Raw genomic sequence first — 15888 nt, 5'->3', positions numbered from 1 at the left:
CAGAGACACATGCAGCACAGATGTTGCTATACGTTTATACAACTCGCTTGTCTAAAAAACACTTTATTTAGTTTCAGTCAGGTCATTCAAGTGTGGGTATCAAAAGCGGTAGCTGGGTTATTACCTTTGTAACCAAATTAGCTTTCATTGTGGTAAGAGCTACCTACTGTCTTTTGGTCTGGTTTCCCTTCCCTTGGACTGAAGCGACAAACTGAGAAGATAGAAATACCAGGAGAGGTGTAAATAACATCTGGAAGGGCACAGCACAAGAATCTGATCACAAATCAGCCACTGATGGAAAAAGTTTTGAGTTCTTTTCACAGCTTATCTGCTTTGAGATATTCTTCTCTTGCTAATTTTTCCATCATCCTTTCTAGGTATTTGTACCCCACCTGTAAACTCAAATGACAAATTAAATGTTGGTACAGCAGTGCTCTACCTGAAGGATAATGTTTCCAATTGTAAAGGCATGGCAGAAGCAATTTTATTTTTCTACTTTTTCTTTCAAAGCTCAAGTACTGGTTGTGTTACAAGAAAAAATTATAAGTCAAGTCAATTATGTAGAAAATTTCTACAAATCGGATAACTTGGTAGACATTCTCTGTAAAGAGGCGGATTTTTGATAGATTAAATTAGGGGGAATTTGGTATTGTTCCCCTGACTCTGTTTTTGAAAGCTTTTTCTCCTTTACTCCAGAGCTGCTGAGTTTAAAAAATAAATAGGTATTTTTACCATAAGTAGGGGTAAGTGGTGGCTTTTTTCATGTTACTGTAGCTCCTTGCATTGGTTTTTATTTACTTTTTTGTTGCATCATCAAAAAAAAAATATATATATATATATATAGAGAGAGAGAGAGAGAGAGAGAGAGAGTTATTTTTTTCTCCAGAAGTGCACATCTATGGTAAAACATCTTTCTAGCCAGACCTGTGTGCACACAGTGTGTTAGGGACAAAATATCAGCTCAAGTGAAAATTTTCACTTAATGAAGGTGAAATCCAAGTGTGAATTCAGCTTGATATCTCTTTGTCATTCTGAGTATCTTATATTTTCCTAACTGCTTACTGTTTGTGTTATTCAAATGTTTATCATAAAATATTGCAGACTTTATCAAACAGATTTTTTTTGTAAGTGTCAGTTAGGCTGGCTGGAGTGGGTATCATTCAACTGGAGAGAATAACCTGTTTCAGCAACATGGGTTGTGTTGCTGATATTTTCCCAGTGCTACAATGTGTGAAGGCTGAAAAGTTCAAGTATTTCCCATAGGGCAGATACTGTCTGGATAAATCAAGATAAAATAGCAGTCAAATTTATTGGGATATCCAATGTGCATCACAAGTGATCCCTGCAAAGGAGGAAAAAAAGGGGGGAAAAACCCTTTTACTTTTCCCTAGTTTGTCTAATAAACCACTTTAAATACTTGACTTCTTGTGGCATAAAATTATTTTTGTATTTCTGTAGGCTTGTGTGGCTAATCAAAAACATGCAAAAGAGGTGGTATTTTTAGCAGTGTGGAAAGAATTATTACAAATGTGGGCTCACTCTTCAAAATCCTCTGCTTATTGTTGGCAAATACATGTTCCAATGAAGGCATGAAATACTTCGTGATTATTTTACTGAATCAGTGACTTTGAATATTGGCCTTAAAATAAAATTTAGCGAAGAGCTTTGTCCTCATCTGTTTTGTTTCTTGATTATTGCTGTTCTTCAGAAAGTACCAGTAAAAGTTGCTTGTTTCCAGAGGGGAGAGCATATTGCATCCTTTGCAGTAAGAATTTCTTCCCACATAATTTCTAATGAGTGGAATAAATGTTAGCAAGGAAAAAACAAAATAAGCAGTTCTTAAATGGTATCTTAAATGGCCTTGCATCCTCTTTGAGGGTTAGGTGCTGTGTAATCGTCAGTTATTCAGAACTCCTCTGTGGACACTACCTAGTGTAACTCTTTACATTAGGTGGGTACTCTGTAGTCACCATTTGAAAAAAATATATATATATATTTATTACTATCTAATTAGCAACATAGCTGTCAGGTTTAAGCACAGATTCTCAAAAATGTGTATGAAAAAGGAGGAATTTTGTTAGTAAAAGGTGTGTTTCTTCTGCAGTGCAGAAGATGTAAAAGTATTTAATAACGTCACAGTTATAATTCATAACAAAGCTCAATGTGTCCATATATAAGAACAACAAAAAAATTTTGACCTACAGTGAGGAGCATACAAGGCCTGCTTTTTAGCATTACCATCTTTATGTAATCAGGCTGAAACAAATCATACCAAGAGTTTTTTAATGAACTTGTCTGGACTAATGATGTTGATTTTAAATGAAAATGTGAAAAGTTGCAGAGAATTGGGAGAATGATCTGCCGTGGTTGTAAGCGATGAGATGGGTGACTGGGGAAATGCAATACAAGACAGCTTTGTAGGCAAGGAGCCTGAAGGAAGTAGCAGGTCAACTGATGGCTGACTTCATCTCCAGAGAATTAAAAGCTGTGTATTAAGTACAGTTAGTGTTAAGCAGCTTGATTTCACAGGAATTAGGCCTGGTCAGATGAATTTGGTATTGTTCTGACAGGACGACCAGCGCAGTTGATAAAGGTGACAACTGTGTTGGAACACTTCCGTGAGGCATGTGGCTTAGTGACACCAATTTGGGAATGGTTGCTACTCATCAGCAGTAAATTCAGGGTGGTTATCTGGCACAAAGTGTGTTTGCTAGGAGGAGCCAGCAAAATAAATTATAATCTACTGAGAGGTTCCTCAGAGGCGGTTCTCAGCTTAGTACTTAAAACCTAAAGAAGAAGTCACTGACTAAATTAGAAGAAAACACGGAGCAATAAGTGGTGGAAATGGCTCATTTGTACATAAAGATTTGGGTCTTGTCAGCTGGTAGAGAGGGACAGCAGCCATGCTACTTCAGCATAGGTACATTTGGGTACGTTGGAATGAGGAAAGGGTTGCTGGAAGAGGGCTGTCCCGAGACTCAGTTACCCCCTTGGGACCTGCCTGTGGCTGCTCCCTGTGAGCAGGGAGAGGACCCTGAGGTGGGGTGGTTGTGGCCTGCTGGCTCCTTGCGTTGAGAGCGTGTTAGGACAAGGCCGCGCCACATCCATCCCCAGCATGCTTTAAATCCTTACACACGCTTAATGAATGCTAGCCTCCAGTATTCCTGGAGAAATCCAGAAAGGAAAAAGGCAAGGACAGAGCTGCAGTCAGGGAAATTATATAAAAGGTTGAAAGAATTTTGATAAATAGAATAAATAAGCTTCATACAGTGGGAAGTGGTTGTCCTGTTTGAGGCAATGGGCTATGTATCATAAATCGAGGCTATTGCGTGAACATAGTCTGAGGTAACTGGCAGGAAGGACATACTAAAAATGTTTCCCTCTACATGCATTTTGCCTCAGAGTCCTCATCCACCACATCCTTTTGGTCTGGCACAAGTGTTTACATAGCTGCTCAACGAACCAGGTGGGTGTATCGGTCTGGGTTAGTTGTAAGCTAACTTTACACTGCACGGCCACACGAATGCTTGTGCCGACACAAGGTGATGAAAGGGAGTGGGCTTATGCAGAAATGGGAAGCAAAGAGGCTGATGGCAACTAGATGTCGTGTTTAGCAATAACGCTATTTTATCTTGTCTTAAAGTGCTCATGAAATTACAATTAAACATTAAATTCAATACTTCAAATGTGATCTAGCCAGGTGTTGGTCCTTATTTAAGTGTAGATTCTCATTGAGCAGTACTGAAATCAGTGCTAACACTGGTGGTTGTCTGATCCAAGTCAGGCCACGCACAACTCCCTGGCTCTCAGCTAGGGAGCAGAAGGAGCTCTCTGCTAGATGGCTATGACCCAGGTGCCTGTGCTACTGGAATGAGAATTCCTTTAAATATATATAAATCTTAAACTGAGAAGAAAAACATTTTTTTTACAGAGTAAGAGGAACTCCACAAAGATTTTAATGTTTCACCTTTAGACCACTGACTTGACAACTCCAGATTTAACTGTACCTGCAGCTTGTTACCGAGATGTACATGAGCCATGAGATGTGCCTAAGCATTTGTGGGGCATAGACCCAGAAGTTAATTAAGCAAATACTTTTCACTTACCACCACTGAATTCAATTGTGAGAATTTTTATATACAGGAAAGACCATATGAAGTTCTTCTTCTGTATTTTTATGTGATTTTTTTGCCTTTTTTTCTAATACTTTCTCACTTGACTTTGACAACACATTCTTTTTTTGAGAATTCTCTTTCTATTGTGAGAAATACTATTACTTGAAATGTAATTTGGAAGTAAAAGAAAGCAATTCTATTTTAATTCATTTGTTTTGTCATAAAATTTATAGAAGGCAATGCTGTGTTTAATTTTAGGGGTAGGAGTAGTTCCCTAAGGAAACTCTAAAACATGAGTTAGGTATTTTCATTCTTAAGAAGAAAATGTATTTTCAGTTAGGCAAGGTATAAATTACTTTCTCAGTAACTCAGGTTTAATGCAGTCCATATAGCACACATCTTACCCTGCCAGTTGTTTAGCCATTCATGGAATCTGTGAAGATAAAAGTACACATGGCTTTCATTTCAAATGTAAACAAAGAAAATGTGTTGTTTTTTTTTGTTTTTTGTTTTTTTTTTCCTCTTGCATATTAAAAAGATTTAAAAAAGAAGGAATTGCACTTTTTCCGAGTCTGCTTGAAGTTTCTTGGACTTAGTTTGTCATTACATTTACACTGAGGATTAATTTGGCCTATGTATTTTTACTATCCTACACTTATTTTTCCACTGAATCACTAAATTTTTATTCCATGTGTTTGCTTATAAGTCTTTTCTTAGCGTTTTCTATTCTCAGCATCTATTTTCCTTTCTTTCCTGTTACCTTTCTGTTTCTTTGAGTAGAGCTCTTTAAACATTTACAGTTTCCGAAAGTTTCCAATCTGCCATTACTACTAAGCTCTTAAAAGAATTCTCCATCTAGAAATGTCTATGTAGGACATTGTTACTTCATCAAAACATTAAAATATTTTTTTAATTATGCGTCAATTTAAATTGTAAAGTTCCTGTAGAAATGCTTTTTTTTTGGTGTTTTTCTTTCTTAAATATATTTCAGCGAGAGTGACGGGGGTTGTGAGTGTCAGTAAGATATGCCTTCAGACTGTTTAGGTTTGATTGCATTGCATTATAGAATGCTTCATTACTGGTTTAACCTCTCAAAGGTTTTCAGCTGCTGTTTTATTTAGCTATACCGACTACACTGCCTACAGCAACTCCAGGCAATGATTCCCCCAGTGGCATGCATGAGCTGCCCAGCTCTACTGCAAAAATACATTATGGCTGAATTTGCCCTCAGAGTTTGGAAAGATCTAAAGTCTTTGGAGACTAAAAATGTGTTTTTTCTTTGTTTTAGCTGGCAGTATAAGCCTCTGGCATTTTAAAGTGCAAGTCATTAGCGTCCACAAGGGTGATGTTAATATGTCTGTGTTTCAATCTCAGGACATTTTCCAGTTGCTTCTGCCACAACAATCTCTGCCATCTCAGTGCTTTTTAAGCCCCTTGTGAATTCAAGTAAGCTTTGCAATGCCAGTAAGAATCACTGTAGACTTGGGCTGAAACCAGTTGCTACCTGATTTATTCTTTTTGCAGTGGTTGGCACCGAGGTTGGAAGTCATTCAGAGCAACTGGGAAGGGGTAAAAAATGTAAAGAATAAGATGTATCATTTAAAAACATGAGGCGTGATCAAAAGTAAAGCCAGAGAATTTATACAGTCTGATTTTGTTTCCAATGTCTATTTTTTTTTTTTTTTTTAACAGAGGAGCTATGGTTTAGGCTTATATAAAGACTCAACTGCACATACAAAATTCTGGCGACAGCGATAACATGGCATCCAGAAATAAAAGTAAAACAAAGATCAGTTGAAGAAGCCCAGAGAGCAGCCTGAGGGACAAGATGACAACCCTAATTGACGAGGAGGGTGGAATCTGTCAGCAAAGGTAATGCCATGCGGGAAATGCAATAAGGCAGCGTGGAGAGATCAAGGGCCATTCACCCAGTGTGTAACAGCTGGCTATAGACATACAGCATGTTTGGTCAATTGCTACTTGCTCTTACTGGTAGGAATGTCAGAAATATTCCCCCTTCCCTTTCTGAGTACTTTGCTGTATTCCCTCCAGTTCCAGCTCAGTCATAATCCTAGGTCCCACAACTAAGAGAAGTGTAATCTAATCAGAAGGTAGAATAGAGAAAGAAAAGAGGTATGAATGTTAAGACAACTGAGCAAAGCTAAAAACACAAATGTTTTGGCAAGTGTTGCTATTTTTAGGCATTTCATTTGATCTGAGGGAAAACTAAGCAGTATGGTGCCAAGTCAATAGTGCCTGGGATTAGACCATAAGGTTTCACAGCCTTCACTGCCTATCTTCACTGTATAAATGTGGAGAATCACTGGAGAATGAGAAACCTGTTTTTCTCTTAGTTTCCTTCTGCCACATTATTGGTTTCCCCCTAAACTTCCTGCAGTTAAGAACTCTTCATGTCTCCTTTTCCGCTCCAAGCAGAGAGAGTCTGTACTTCTGCTGCCAGTGTCAGAAACCAGACTTTCAGAAAGGAGACCAGAGCAATCTGCAGGCATGTTTACTTGCATGTGTGTTCACATGTGCAGATTATTCTACCCAGCCTGGTTATGGCTTACTCTAAGCGCCGGAACAGAAAGGATAATCCTGGATCACATTGTAATTACTGCTGCCCAGTTGATTTGCTACTTTATAGCACTGGATCTCATACTCTGTGGGTGTGAAGAGTTCCAGCAGGTAGGGTGATCATGGTATATCAATTAAAAAATAATAATCCTGTTCACTCAGTTTTTATTAATTATTACATTTATGCATAGATGTAGGCTATACAGATGTTTCTAAACACAGATTTCTGGGTGTGTCACAAGTCCTTATGTTCTCGAGCAACAAATTTTCTGAGCTCGTATATTCATTCTGGGCATTGCCCATTGGTCTTGTATGTTAAAGTAGCAGTGAGTGGGCCTGACCCAGGTAAGACCTTAAATGAAGTTCATGTGTTTTCTGTGTGTCTGTATTAGTTTTTATTGCAGATTGGCCTAGAAGGAATGAAAAGCTTACATATAAATCTCAAACAACAACTGTTCTGGGAGTGTACAGAACTAGACACATAAAAATTACGGGTTTAGATGGGTCAATTGAGAGAAAATATAGCAAATATTCATACAATTTGTCAATCATTCAGTTTGGGGCATTTTACTCAGTGCAGGGAACAAATGTGTATTTTGCACATATCCATAGGGGCTCCAGAAGTCTTTTTTCCTTGACTCTATTAAATGGAGGTGTGCAGTGGCTCAGGCTTATGCCCAGAAGGTATGACTGGCCATAGGTGGGAATTTGTTACTGCTGGTTTTACTGTAGGTTACATCATGGCATGGTTGCAAAGGGCAAGACACCATCAACTGTTCCTTTACAAAATCTCAGAATGGCCGGGGTTGGCAGGACCTTTGAAGATCACCCAGTCCAACCTCCCTGCCGAGCAGGATCACCAAGAGCACACTGTACAGGATGGCATCCAGGCGGGCTTTGGGTATCTCCAGAGAAGGAGACCCCACAACCTCTCTGGGCAGCCTGTCCCAGTGCTCTGTCACCTCACAGTAAAGAAGTGTCCCCTCATCGCGCTGGAACCTCCTCTCAACACCCTCCCCTCAGATATTTGTACACATTAATGAGGTCTCCCCTCAGTCTTCTCTTTTCCAGGCTAAACAGGACCAGCTCTCTCAGCCTGTACTCGTATGACATGTGCTCCAGTCCTCTAATTATCTTTGTAGCCCTCCTCTGGACTCACTCCAGTAGTTCTCTGTCCCTTATAAGATGGCTGTCTGATGGATTAGAGCAGTGGTCAGCCAGCGCATGTGGGATGGCCTCATGGCAAAGGCAGACGGTGGCAGGAGGGGCTGGGGGCTTTGGAGCCTGGGCTCAGCAGTGGGGCTGCACTGAGCTGGGCGGGAGCATGGCAGAGGATCCACCTCAGGGCAGACGGTCCTGGTGCTGTGCCCAGAGGGGCTCAGGAGAGATGAGGGTGGGCAGTGCAGTGCAAGTGATGAGGAGCAGAACCCGGGCACTGGATGGTTCACTGTGCCCTAAATGCCAACGCTCGAAGGGAGGGGTTGGTTCTTACTCTGTGTGGGAGGAGGTCAGGCTGTCCTGTGGGAACTGCAGCAGCCCATTTATGTTCATTAGAATGAAAATTGAGAGTTTTATGACTGAACTTCAATTTGCAAAGCGAATGGATGGCAGAGCTAAACACAGACTTCTGTTGACTTCCAGTCCTGCATATCAGAGCATATCTTGCCTCTTTTTATTTTATTTGAACATGACTGGAATGAGTAAGTGAGGGTCTTATACTCTGAAGAATATGCTAAAACACTCTTTTTAATGTGTGAATTCAACAGGATTGAATAGTACTAGACGAGTACCAGAAGTTTGTTTTTTTTTTTTAAAAAAATTAATGGAAGGTAATGGTCACTGTCTTTTTCTGCATGTTTCTCTTGCTGAAAGTTACACATCAAAAGCAAATACGTGCTTGGAAAGCTTTAAAAATTTTACTGACAAGAAGAGGCAATGATGACTGTGAGCCCATGCTCATGAAACAGATGTCAACATGACGTAGATGTTCAGTGCCTGTATATCTTGACAGAGGCTGAGTGCATCTGATGTATTTTCAATTTATTATTGTTTATTTGAGGAAACAAGCAAACAAAGAAAGGACATTGTACTTTTTTAACGACTAATGGCCAAAGCAGTTTTATTTATAATGTTATAAACAAACAAACAAACAAAAAATAAGCAACCAGCCAAAACAAAACAAAACAAAACAAACAAACAAACAAAAAACTGTATTCCATTTTATTGGGAAAAAAAAATCAACATAAGTTGTTTGAGAATATTTAACTGAGAATAATCAGTATTCTTTTTATATAAATTCAACAGAAATTGTCTGAGAATAATAGCTACAAGAGGTTCTGTTTTGCATATCTATCATTCATCCACTTGGATGCTCTAAAAGCATTTTACAAACAATAATAAATTTAGCTTTACAGCAGCCTGCTGGTGTGAATATTATCAACACCTTAAAAATAGGAAAACTGAGGCATAGAGATATTAAAGCAAAATGCTTCAAGGGTAGCCACTGGCATTATCTGGGGATGCTTCCATTTTCTTTCTGTGTGCAACTACACTACATTATCAAACTCGTGAAAGTGCAAGGAAGAAGTTTTATGATGCCATTGTCACTTCTCTATTCTGTTTTTCTTTGCAAAATGAGTGGCAGTCTAGGAAGATGTTCAGGATTTCAAAGAAAATCACTTCAGACTGGCTGGAAAGGGCTGTTATGAATATTATCAGATTTTTTGCATAATATACCATATTAAATATTATGACCCTTATGATTTGTAATAACGTCCAGTCACATGCAAATATAATTTTTAAATGGCTTTCTAAAACAGAATCACAAAATGGCCAAGGTTGGCAGGGACCTCTGAAGATCATCTAGTCCAACCCCCCTGGCAATCAGGATCACCTAGAGCACATTGCACAGGATGGCACCCAAGCAGGTTTTGAGCATCTCCAGAGAAGAAGACTCTGCAGCCTCTCTGGGCAGCCTGTCCCAGTGCTCAGTCACCCTCTCAGTACAGTAGTGCCCCCTCTTGAGCCAGAACCTCCCGTGCTTCAGTTTGTGCTCGATGCCTCTCATCCTGTCACTAGACACAACTGAAAAGAGACCAGCTCCATCCTCTTGACACCCTCCTCTCAGATATTTATATATATTAATGAGGTCTCCCCTCAGTCTTCTCTTTTCCAGGCTAAACAGGCCCAGCTCTCTCAGCATGTCCTTGTATGACAGGTGCTCCAGTCTTATCATTGTAGCCCTCCTCTTGACTCAATCCAGTAGCTCCATGTCCCTCTTTTAATGGGGACCCCAGAACTGGACACAACACTTCAGGTGTGGCCTCATCAGGGTTGAGTAGAGGGGCAGGATCATCTCCCTTGACCTGCTGGAAGCACTTTTCCAAATGCACCCTAGGATACCATTGGCATTCTTGGCCACAAGGGCACAGTGCTGGCTCATGGTCAGCCTGCTTGTCTGCCAGGACTCCCAGGTCCCTCTCTGCAGAGCTAATCTCCAGCAGGTCACCCCCAGCCTGTACAGGCGCTTAGGGTCATTCCTCCCTAGGTGCAGGCCCTGCATTTGCCCTTGTTGAACTTCATGAGGTTCCTCTTGGCCCAACCATTCAGCATGTCGAGGTTCCTCTAAATGGCAGCACAGCCCTCTGGGGCATCAGCCACTCCTCCCAGCTTTGGGTCATCAGCAAACTTGCCGAGGGTGTGCGCTGTTCTGTTGTCCAGGTCACTGATGAATAAGTAGAATAAGACTGGACACCGTACTGACCCCTGGGGGACAGCACTAGCTATAGGCCTCCAACTAGATTCCACACCACCAAGCACCACCAAGCACAACCCTCTGAGCTCTGCCGTACAGCCGATTGCCAACCCACCTCACTGTCCACTCATCTGGGCTGCACTTCCGAAGCTTGTCTGTGAGGATGTTCAGGGAGATAGTGTGAAAAGCCTTGCTGAAGTCAAGGTAGACCACATCCATCATTGTCCCCTCATCTACCCAGCTAGTCGTCCTGTCATAGAAGGTTATCAAAAAATAACTGGTGACATTTGATATTTTAATGATAAATACACTCTGAATTTTCCAGACACACATTTTAGAAAATCCTTTCTATTATCTTTAAAGGACAGAGATTTAAAAAAAAAAAAAAAAATTAATTTTTAATGTCGATTACTCACAGTATTCCAGCTTAGTGTTTATGAGCCTCAGTACTGTGGATTCTCTGTGTGAGACCTTCAACAATTAGACTCCACCAGGGGACTGTCCATGCCTGCCTCCCTCCCTCATTCTCACTGCCTTTCAGTGGTTTGTGTACCTATGGAGTGAGGTAATATGTACTATAACCGGAAGGGCCTGGTTTAGCACAGGTCTCACACAGAATCACAGAATGGTTTGGGTTGGAAGGGACCTTAAAGATCATATAATTCCAACCCCCTTGCCATGGGCAGGGACACCTCCCACCAGACCAGGCTGCTCAAAGCCCCATCCAGCCTGGCCTTGAACACCTCCAGGGATGGGGCATCCACAGCTTCTCTGGGCAACCTGTACGTGTACCTCACCGCCAGGTCTGTCTTGTTCATAATAAGTTGTATGGTTTCCTGACTCTTGCCTGGATTAAAAAGGGTTAGGATCACTAGGGTGGTGAACAACACACATTTGTGCACTGTAAAGAAGCAGAATTCCAATCATTAAAACTTGAGTATGAGTTTGTTGCAAAACTTCTCAGTATCACCTGCACTGAAAGTACATGTACATTTGCATCTTTACTCCATCTCTGCAGCATAAGGTGGCTGATGTTCCCTCTTCCAAATTCTTAATTTAATGCCATTAATATCACTGGTTGTCAAGTTCTACAAATGCTGAATGCCTTTGAAAATTCTCTCTGTGGTCCATTAATACAAGATTATTAATGTATTTACTTGTGTATTACCAGTACTTTGGGCTGAAGACATTTCTCAGATACTGGCCTAAATTGTTCCTTTGAGCACGCTGCTCATGAAAGTGGTGTTATAGAGCTCTGTACAGCCCCAGTAGAAAGAAAGAAAGAAAGAAAGAAAGAAAGAAAGAAAGAAAGAAAGAAAGAAAGAAAGAAAGAAAGAAAGAAAGATAGAAAGAAAGAAAGAAAGAAAGAGAGAGAGAGAAAGAAAGAAAGAAAGAAAGAAAGAAAGAAAGAAAGAAAGAAAGAAAGAAAGAAAGAAAGAAAGAAAGGAAGGAAGAAAGGAAGAAAGGAAGAAAGGAAGAAAGGAGAAAGGAAGAAAGGAAGAAAGTAATAAAGGAAGAAAGGAAGAAAGAAAGAAAGAAAGAAAGAAAGAAAGAAAGAAAGAAAGAAAGAAAGAAAGAAAGAAAGAAAGAAAGAAGGAAAGAAAGAAAAAGAAAGAAAGAAAGAAAGAAAGAAAGAAAGAAAGAAAGAAAGAAAGAAAGAAAGAAGGAAAGAAAGAAAATGAAAGAAAGAAAGAAAATGAAAGAAAGAAAGAAAGAAAGAAAGAAAGAAAGAAAGAAAGAAAGAAAGAAAGAAAGAAAGAAAGAAAGAAAAAGAAAGAAAGAAAGAAAATGAAAGAAAGCATATACACTTCATCATTCCTCTACAAAATATTTTCTTTGTGGTGGAGATAAAATAAAGCTTGTTAGTATTACAGTATTTCCATTCCTGAAGCAATCACAATTTGTCCTGTCATAAATAGCACTGAGGACAGGACATCCGTCTGGTTCAAGGAAAAGTCACTTTAAGAGTCTGATCCTGCAGAGTGGAAAGGATCAAATACAAAGGATCACTCATTTCTCTGTGACACCTCCAAGGAGCCGGTAGCTTTGCAAAACAGACGTGAAGAGTTGTTATTTAATAAAATATACCTAAAACTATTGAAATGGAGCCTTTGGAATATGGGTCTGAATTCCAGGTAGGGTATCATTCCAGGTAGGGTATCACCAGCTGTGTTGCACCGTTATATTAATAGTGCTCTGACAGAAAAACCTCATCTGGTACCAGCTTGGCATCAGATGCCTTTCTCACACTGGCATCGGATTGACATTGCCACTCCTCCTCTGATCACTTGTTACACCAGTCTTTACCAAGATGATGAATTTTAAGCTCACAAAAAAACATATATATATATATGTATATATGTATATATATATTATTAGTGTCCAGATGCACAGTCTTGCATTTGGTGATATACCATTTCTTCCCAGTTTTCCCCCTTTTAGCTGGGCATTACCTACCCATCTCAGCAGTACCCTTTTACTTCTCTGTTAAGGTCACAGAACTTCTAATAAAGTTTGTTTTCAAAAATATCCTGGAAGACACACACTGCTCTAAGACGCATACTTGCTCTAAGTAGAAATGCTGATTTTCAACATTGTTTGCTATTATATCCTCTTTGATCAGTTCCTAATCTACCATGTTATTCTTCACTAATTTCATCTTTAACTTTCCCAGGTAGCAATTTGTTAATTTTTTTACTGGAAGCCAGGCAGAATTTTTCCTCATTTCATACTATCAGAAACCAATTACTTACATGAAGAAAAACATGAGATCAGGCAAGAATGACTGGCCAGGGATAAATTATTGTTTTCTCCCATTTTCTCTTCTATTTATTGAGGTATTTCCATTCATTTCCAGTTTCTTGCAGGTTTGTTGAAAGTCAGTCCTTTCATGCTGTCACGTTATTTATGTCTGATTAACAGATTTTATCCCCTTCTCAACCTGTGTGAGTTTCTTCCTGACTTGAAAGATTTTTATTCTTCAGTCCTCGTTTAGACAAGATGTTCAAAGATTTAAGCTGTCTATTGGAATTGTTTTCTAGTTCAGGAAAACCAAAAATCTAAGTGATTGATAGCAACTAATATATATTGTGTGTTTATTGCGTTTCTTTATTTTTCTGCCTTTTACATGAGTTCTAATAAAGGACTCAAGGAAACCCAATTGGCAGTCACTTCCCTATACATTTTATCACATATCCCAATAGAGTGACATTTTTAGCATGCTTTTCCAAGTTGTTACATTAACAAATTTGCACTGATTTCTTTATCCTGTCATCTAAAGACCACCTTGTAGTAAGACAGTGAACTTTTACAGCATTCCATAGTTGATGCACTGTCTAATGTCACAAACGTCTGCTCAAATTACTTCACTAAGACTTGAGAAGAGTCTACATTGTGCCTTCCATTTGAGCTTGATTTGACAGAATCAGTCCCTGCGCTAGCTCATGGCACTTATCAGTTAGTCAGCCTTCCTCAGGGAAGAGAATTTAGAGTGCACCATATTCAGTTTTCAAATCAAGCCCTGTCCCCTTAGGAAGTGATGTACTGCATTATTAAACAAGGTGCCATCAGCCGTAGCACCATGCTTAAACATTCAGTCAAATAAAAGACGACATCATTATGTTAACTCTTTTTTCTCCAGGTTCATTTATCTTTTAGAGTTCTGAAATAAAACGTGAAGACAAAGCAAATTTTTCTACACCTTCTTTTCAATTTTTATTTTTTGATGATTTTTGAAAATCCATGAACATGGGCAGGAAAAATGGATTGATATTATAATGATTAAACTTAATGCTATATGAGGTGGTTTTTTTTCTAAATTAGGGATTCCGAAGCGGAGACTGATGCTTTGTTTATTTTGTCAGTTTTATTTGTAGTTCTCATACAGACTACTCATTTTGTGTGTTTTGATTTAACTGTCATAGCTGTACACAACTGAATTCTGATGAGTGCTTTAACTTCAAGTGTATCAAAGACAGAAAAGTTAGTGCTAGCTCATATGTCTAAATGAGAGTAGAAATTGGTCATAAATTTTAAAGTCCTTTTATAAAATCTATTAACCTGCTATGCTACACCATCAGTGCACTTTGCAGTAAGATATAAGGAGATTGTGATCAAATTACGCACACAGCATCAAGAATCCTGGATCCTTTAAAGTATTTTATGTCATTTCTATCAAACAGAAAATCAAACAGAAGGGAGACGTGTTCTCTCTTGAAAGTGAATAGGTTCAAGATATATACTTCAAGGTTTGCATTTTAAATCTCTGTGGGTCTTCTCCTTATATTCAAAGTGAATTTTGTACATCTTTATTTATCTTGTCAGACCAGAAATTGTCAGGATTCTCAGAGAAAAGGAAAGATATCCTTTTTAAAGCTTCATGTTGATATAAATATGAAAATGGATTAAACTCTGCTTCCAATTTTCAAACATATGTACTTCAATGAATATTAAATGGTAGACCCATATCATCATCATGACTTATTTACTTTGTAGAGTTTTTATCAAAAAAGGACTGGAGTTTGCTGTGGAGCGTGAAACTCCGCTGTAATTGAGTTTAGAGTGGTAAAACCACTAAAGAGGCCATGGCCCCAGAGAGTTCCCTGAAACCCACCTGTCAGCTGCTGTTACATCACTGATCCAACAAGCCGTGCCTTCCTCTTCCCGCTAAAGACTTCTGTGGCAAAAAAAAAAAAAAAAAGATGAAAAAAAAAATCGAAGTTGCTCCTAGAAAAAAAAATCTCTGCAACAGCTGCACGGTGTCAGCAGAAATAATGATCTGAAACTCAGCCTCCAAGGGATGCTAGTCTGGGTCCTAATTCTGTAAGGTGTCATTTCTTTCATTGCAATGCCATTAAGCATGAAAGTAATGGAGAGGACATGAAGTATTCTTTTACCAAAGTATAACAAGTGAGGGAAAGGGTGCTTCAGGATATTGATGGGAAAAGGTATCCTGAGTTTGTGACAGGATAATCTTAAAGGATTCATGTAGAAAAAGGGCAATTTAATTCTCAGTATTTTACTATCAAAATTGCATGTTTGAATGTGCAGGTTTTGAACGTGTTTTTAAACGAAAATTAAAATGTCAAGCAAGTTGGATTCCATAATTTTTTTCAGGTTAAGAGCAATTTTTTGTAGGTAGATTGAATGTCTCAGAGGACTGATATCAGACTGCTTCCGAATCAGTCCTTAGGTCAAGTGTTCTGCTTGCAGAACTCCGTTTATTTCAATGGAGCTACATCTGTGCAGGCTCTGGTTATGAACTGATGGTGACTGTTGGTATTTAACGAACTGTTCACTAGTCTGTTTTCTGTCCAGCAGACATCAGAACTGAAGTCCCCTGCTATATTTTAAGCACCTGTACTACCCCTTTTAATGGAGATGAGGAGCCAAATGACATGGGAAATAGCTTCTTTGTAAAAGTCAAGGCGATTTCTGCAACCT

This window comes from Aythya fuligula, chromosome 3 (genome assembly GCF_009819795.1).
Source record: "Aythya fuligula isolate bAytFul2 chromosome 3, bAytFul2.pri, whole genome shotgun sequence".
NCBI lineage: Eukaryota > Metazoa > Chordata > Aves > Anseriformes > Anatidae > Aythya > Aythya fuligula.
The sequence above is the reverse complement of the archived record's forward strand: the minus strand, read 5'-3'. Positions refer to the sequence as shown.